This window comes from Cyprinodon variegatus, unplaced genomic scaffold (genome assembly GCF_000732505.1).
Source record: "Cyprinodon variegatus isolate N-32 unplaced genomic scaffold, C_variegatus-1.0 Scaffold185, whole genome shotgun sequence".
Lineage (NCBI taxonomy): Eukaryota > Metazoa > Chordata > Actinopteri > Cyprinodontiformes > Cyprinodontidae > Cyprinodon > Cyprinodon variegatus.
The window spans coordinates 1,096,287-1,103,427 of record NW_015150638.1 but is presented as its reverse complement, the minus strand read 5'-3'; positions in this window follow the sequence as shown (position 1 = coordinate 1,103,427).

Here is a 7,141-nt window from a genome sequence, read left to right as displayed (position 1 = left end):
AAATATATTTTACGTTTCTCTCTTCTTATCAGGGAGGGCGGTGCCCCACCGCCCCCTATGGGCCGGCCGCCACTGCTGTTTTAGTTGTTGTTGTTTTTTTTTTGACACAAGTCCACTTTTTTTTTATAGTGGTCCTGACAGGAAACTGGTGGAGAGAGAGAGGTGAAGACATGCTGCACCAGTCCATGGGTTTTGGACTTAAGCCTCAGATGGCTGTGATGGCGACCAAGGCCATCGTACATTGCGCTTTACCCCTGTGCAACCGCTGGGCCCTTTACCAGTACTCTCTGATGTAATGATGAATTAGAAGCTGCAATTATTTTTACTATATTTAATGTATCTTTAAGTGACATAGTTGCTGGTAAAAATACTGAAATATATCACTAGATGTTTATTCACGTCTAAAATCGCTATTCCTCCTCTGCAAAAAAAAAATAAAAAATTATAAATCTAAACTGTAGATACAAGAGTCAGAGCTACAAAAACATTTTTTTTTATTTAAGCATGCAGTCCAGCACAAAAACATACCTTAGTGTGATATATATTTATGAGAACATAATTAGCGTTAATACAGTGCTATAAATTAGTGCCATGTCTGATAGCCAAGTAGTTTGAGTTGGGGCTGGGCTTAAAAAAGCCAAATGTCCAGGCATGCATTTGCTATGCTACAAAAAAAGGAACAGGAAGAAAGGAAGGTCTAATTTTAAGTGCTGTTTTTTAAACTTTATAACAGAGCTTTCACAGCAACACTATTTTAATTTAATTCAATTTTTTTTTTTAATCACAAAGGGAAATAATGTTGCAGTAACTTAACAGCTTTTTTTACATGTGCAGAAAAAATCACACTATCCTCTAAATACTTGTAGAAAATATGTAGCATTGAGCGTGCAGTGGGTGCAAAAATAAATAATACATGTAGCATCACTGCAAACATTCAAGGACCTTAGCTTCCTTAGGAAGTACAGTCTGCTCTGACCCTTCTTGTAGACAGATTCATAGTTGCCTCTCAAGTCAAATTTGTTGTCCAAGTGAATACCGAGGTATTTATTTTCCTCCACCAGCTTGAGAAAATATTAGAAATAATACAAATATGATAGAATTTATCATAGAATGATAGAAGTTTACACATAAAGAAGTTTGCATCTAAAAAGAATATGTTGCTCACCTCTCCTCTCAAATTGGCTCTGATTTACAGGTGTTTTTTATTTACTTTTTAGGTTAGCTATAACTTTTTCGATTTAGGAATATAAAATTATTCTCATGCCAGGATGGTAATAGCCCTAGAGCAAACCTCCCAAATGAAGCTGAGAAGTGAAATAGGCACCGTCCCCACCGCAACCCTGACGGAATAAGCGATAGAAGATGGATGATTGGATAGACTATTAGGAAATCTCATTTTAAATAATCCATGCTTGAAACATTTAGAATAAGAAATAAAACCAGTTTTTTAACATCCCTTGAGATTAGGTGGGTTTTCAGAACATTAATGGTTCATGCTCTCTTATTCCTCATGATTATAACAGTAATTAATGCAGCTTCTAAAATACCAATACAAAGAAAGTTTCAAATGGCTGATATAGAATGACTTGACAACTGGAAATGTTAATGGGCCAAGGAACCCCCTTGGATGTAATTGTGAAATACCCAATGTGTGTTTAAAATATTAGACAAACTCTGATGTGCTGTAACAGTTTAAATATTTAACCATGTGCCACCAGCTCAAAGAGAGACTTCTGTACAGTGGCTGTTCTTGCATGGATGCTACCATTGGTAAACACCAGCTTTCATAGCTATTGTAACCTCTTTGTAATCTTTTTTTTATTTTTTCTTCTGTTTTTTTTTGTGTTCATCAAATATTCCTTTAACATTTTCGTTTTGGTTAATGCATCTTTTAATCCCATTTTTCTTTTGTTCTTAGTGTTGTACGACCAACCTGCCAGGTACTATGAATGCATTTATGCCTATTTGCTTCATTAGGCACATGAACAGGATCTCACCGTGTTCATTCATTTGTATTGTCCCTTCTTAAATTGACAAATACGGTCCTGATTACTCTCACAAAATTGTGACCATGACTCTGAATCCAAACTTGAAATTTTCACTTTGATGATGAAGGAGAGAAGCAGAGTCCTCCTCCCTGCTGTCACAGCTGTCTAACCAACAGATATGTCAGAGGATATGAAAAAAGCCCCATCCATTATTTTCTTTTATTAAAATGTCCCAGTATGTCTTCCTATCATTTGCAATAACACATGGTAATATTGAAATATTATACAACTTTATGCATGACAGCTTTCAATAAATCCTTTGATTTGTTTCCTTTTTTCTCTTTTGAAGAGTAAAATGATTTGAATGAATTACCTCATGTTCAGGATTTAAAAGCTAATGTGGGTTTCTACACAGGCAGAAAGAACCAGCAGTTGAAATCTTTAGCCTATTATTTGAGGAGAATGTCTAAGATGTATATAATGAAAGGAATTTTGTTTCTGAATTCAGCAGCTTCTTTCATTCAGAGCAGAAAGAGCAGGTCACAGACTGATAAACCTCCACTGTGTTCTAAAATAGGGAACAGCCCCACTTCATGGGTTTGGGAATTTCTGTCTCAACACAATGAACTCCCTGACAGGGGATGTAAACCAAGGCTGTATCCTGTCACTGCTTCTGAAAAAAGAACCCCCTCCATCCCTACCACCAACACCACAACACCTGACTGTTGTGGTGATTGCAGGGACGACTGCCAGAAATCCATTTACTGGAGTTCAATCAATGCAGCAGCTGAGTCTCTGCACCACATACATGCATTCTCTCACATTGCGAAGTTGGGCACTGAAATCCCCACAGTGGTCAATTCTTACATCCTTTCCAACACACGGAGGGTGAATTAGCCAGAATCTGACACTCTTCCTCCCAAAGCCTTTGCAAACCCAGCTCACATCAGTTCAGCTCAACTGGACGGAGCAGTGAAGCAGCAATAGTAAAAAAAACAGCATTTCTCAGCTGCGTTCCATTGTTTATTTGTTCAGTTATGTATGACTTGGAAGCTACAGTCAACCATCATCTTTACAGAAGGGATTTAATTGGTCTTAGTTTCTCTTTGCCGAATCCATAGAGCTGAGAAACTGATCAGTTGATGAATATGTCTTAGGATCAATAAAATGTTGATTCTTCAGATGAAATAAGGAAAGTTTTATTGCCTTATTTCTTCCAGCTAAATATACACAATTTTAACTGATTGATGTGTTTTTATCATCATCTAAACAAGTAGATTATAATCATCACTGCCCCTCATTTTTGTACTTATTGAAAAGTATTTTCTTCTATGAAGTTTAAAAGGCAATTATATCTGACTTCTTCCACCGGTCTATTTTACAGTTTAACTTTGCATACAGACATACAGAATATAGAGTATATAGTAATAAATTGCTTTAAATATCTTCTTAAAATCCATACATGCACCAACTGCATGTTTCCCTTTTTCTAATATATTATTTTCTCCATAGCTCCAAAAAATACAATGTTTCTCTGAATACATACTTACTCTGGAAGAGTGTTTAATACTTATTCAGAAAAATTTCTAGTATAATATTATAAAGTTTTTCCATTTTTTCTGTATTGTAAGGGAAGTTAAAAAGGGTCTAGTTTGGTATTTATACAGGTGGTTATTTCCTTGCTTGAATAATGGTATGAATTTGGCTTTCTTAATTTTCTGGGGGATTGAACTGGTCTGGAACGATGTATTGTAAATGTGTGCAACAGTTTCTAAAACATCATTAATGCCTTTTTAACCAATACAAGTTGCTACAAGTTTTAACGATTGATTCAACTTCCAACCTATCAGCCACAGAGAGAAAAATCATGTGACAATTATTCTTTATCAGTCTTTCACTAATGACATCTCCTCATTGGACTGTAATATTTGCTGCCAACTGTGGTTCCACATAAAAAACATAAAAATAATTCTATTAAACCACCTTGACCATTTTATAATTCTCCCCATGGTTATCAGTACATATTCTGAATCTTTATTTTTCCCCCCCACTTTTCCTTAGTTCAATATGTCCCAAACACCTCTTTTAACATTCCTATACTAATATTAACATTTTTTTTTACTTCTCTTGTTATTTAGGTGAATTGGTTATAATTGGTTATATAGCTTTTATATTAATTTTTCTTTATTTCTTTATTCAACAGACTTTCTATTAAGATTGTTCTTTTTAAAGGCATTTTGTCATCCCTGTGATAGCCACTGTTCTTATATGTTTGATTGATTATTATAACTGGACATTTTTTATTAAATAAACATTTGTATATCTGCTCTTAATCTGTTAAGAATAACTGAACCAGATTCTTTTTGATACTTGTTTTTATTAATCTCACTGTTGCCTTCAACATATATATATAAATACAGGTAAGTGGTCACCAATATTTCTTACTACTATTCCACTTAATGTATTATCCCTAATAATATTAGTACATTTATTGTCTTATAGGGTTGCATAATGTGTTTTTCTGTTTTCTGTTTTGGACGTACACATCATATAAACGTTAAAGTTATCATCTCCTCCATCACTAATCCATTTATCTGATATGACTTTAACACTAAAGGGAAGCTTAAACTTATTCAAAAACATCTTTAATACTCTCAAAGTTAGAATAGAGACTACTGCTGTTCATTTGGATTATTAATAATGTCTAATCTTTATTCATAATTCCAATTAAATGTTCCTCTTAATAATGAAAAACACTCATCGTTAACATAACTGAAGTAATTATTGTCTGGATCTTTCTCATCTAATTTCTGTTGTACGGTGATTATAAAAGTTTCAATTTCTGTTTGACTTAAAGTGTTGTCATTGTTGTCTTCATTAGTAGATGACGAAAATCTATCAAAGATATGAATCATAAGGAAAAATGTTAATGCAATATGAGCAAAGTTAATGAAGAAAAATAACAAAAAAGGGAAGAAAAAAATCTACTCCATAAGATCTTTCTAACATCAGGATTATCATATAAATTTCTCCAACTCCTCAAACTATTTTTTTTTACAAGACCTTCACTGCTTTTGATGTACCAACCAATTTCATTCAGACCTTACAATTACTTACCCAAGTGAACTGTGTATTTTTACTTGCTTACTAAACAGCCCTGTCCTGTATTGTTTTTCAGAATTTCATGTTTGTTTGTCAAAGTAGTAAGACCATAATTTTTTATGTTGTAAAATGCACTAATGCTACATTATGGTAAACACTAACAGATCAGTTTTTTCTTATTTTGAACAAGCTTTTGTCTTTCATACTGTGATTGATTCTGCAGGACTTTTAGCCCCAGAGTGATGGAATATAAACTGCAAATGAGGAGAAACTGAAAGTGTGTACTGTATTAAACTTAAAAAGTGGATGGAGACCATCCATAAATATATTTATATCCATATGCATGTTTTAAATTCACTGTAAAGGCTAATAAACAGCACAAGCAGCTCAAGTGTTTGCAAGCTAAGAAATAATAACGCTTTTCATCAGCACAGAAAAAGGCAAAATTTCTTTGTTTTCTTTCATGATCTCTTGCAAACCTGCCCAGAGTTTGTTACTCCATCTGTATGTTACTTCATGTGCTTTTTAAATGTTTTTTTTCTTCAGAAAAACCAAAACCAATTCCGGCTGTATCTTTTTTTTTTTTTTTTGGGAAAATATCTCCTTGATGGAATGACTGCCCTTAAAAACATTGAAATACAGAAAGACATTCCTCTGATAGATGCAATTATTTGGGAAATGTTTATTTCCAGTATTTTTCTCCTTTGCAAATTTGGAGTGTGTAACTTGACAGATGTTCACTTCAAAGTAAGATGCATGAAATGCTTCTAGGCTGCACAAAAAATAGATGTTAAACTTCCCAGAGTGCTTCGTCTTTTTCATACCCCTTTTTTTACGAAAACAGGAAACGCCAGCAGCAGCTCTTCCTCTCTCCATCTCTCAATAACTTGTCCTGTTATGTCACAGCATTCACAGAGAGAGAGAGCACTCAGATCCTTGCTAAAATAATTGCAGAACCACCATGGTATTGTGAGTGAGAAGCTTTTGAGTTTCTATTTGTTTATTCAGTTCATAACATACAACAGCACTGCTGCCCCTCGTAATTTACTTTGGTACAAAAAAAAAAAAGTAAGAAGTTGCCCCTGGTTAAATTTAGAGGACATTCCATGGCTTTTTACTTACTCTTTGATGCTGGTGGACACTTAAAGGGTAAAAGGCGGAATGAGCACTGTGCCTTCATTTGTCAGGTGGCCAGAGGTGCAAGGCTGTGGATGAATGTTAATGTTTATCCACGTCTGTGGAATATGTAAGCAGGAAACTGCAAGAATGTTAAAAACATGAAATTCAACAGCATAAATTAAACCTGAGGAATTACTAGTTTACTTCCAAAAAGAGAATTAGAAAGTCCTTTTGTATTTATCCCTGGTCAAGATGATGGACTCACAAGACTACTGTTACTGTTGGGTTTTACATGACCGCAATCCTTTATATTAAGGGCATTTTTAGCATAAAAAATAACCCTACCCTGATACAAAGCTTCCAATAATTGTGACTGGTTTATTGTTTTCCATCAGCTCAATAACTTTCTCTGGAGTTTAAACAAGTTAAGTTCCCATGTGTGGTTTGTCGTGTGTGGAGGTCTCTACACATGACAAACCACTTACAATTTAAGGAATACAGAGTTTATAAAAAAAAAAAAAAGAACTATAGATTGAAACATCGGGGGAAATTTATATTTATCTCTTTAAACAACATGATGTGTTGTATTTTATTTCATCTTGTTATACCCATCATTTTATTTCAGACAGGTATTTCAGACTGGGTTTTATATATTTGCCTGTATTGTATGTCATTAAAGTCTATTGCATAATTTTGTACCACAATATATTTTGTTACGTTGTATTGTGCTCCATTATTTTACACTATATAGCAATGGATTGTATGATATCGTATACAATCAAATCAAATCATGCTGTACTGTATTATATAACATAATGCAATAATATTGTATTGTAATGTAGAAATTAGCCAGGTAGTGAAATGCTGTCTTCCTGAGTCCATAAGCAAGGCTGAAATGTTGCTATTTTATAAAACCTGGATCAGTTTTTGGA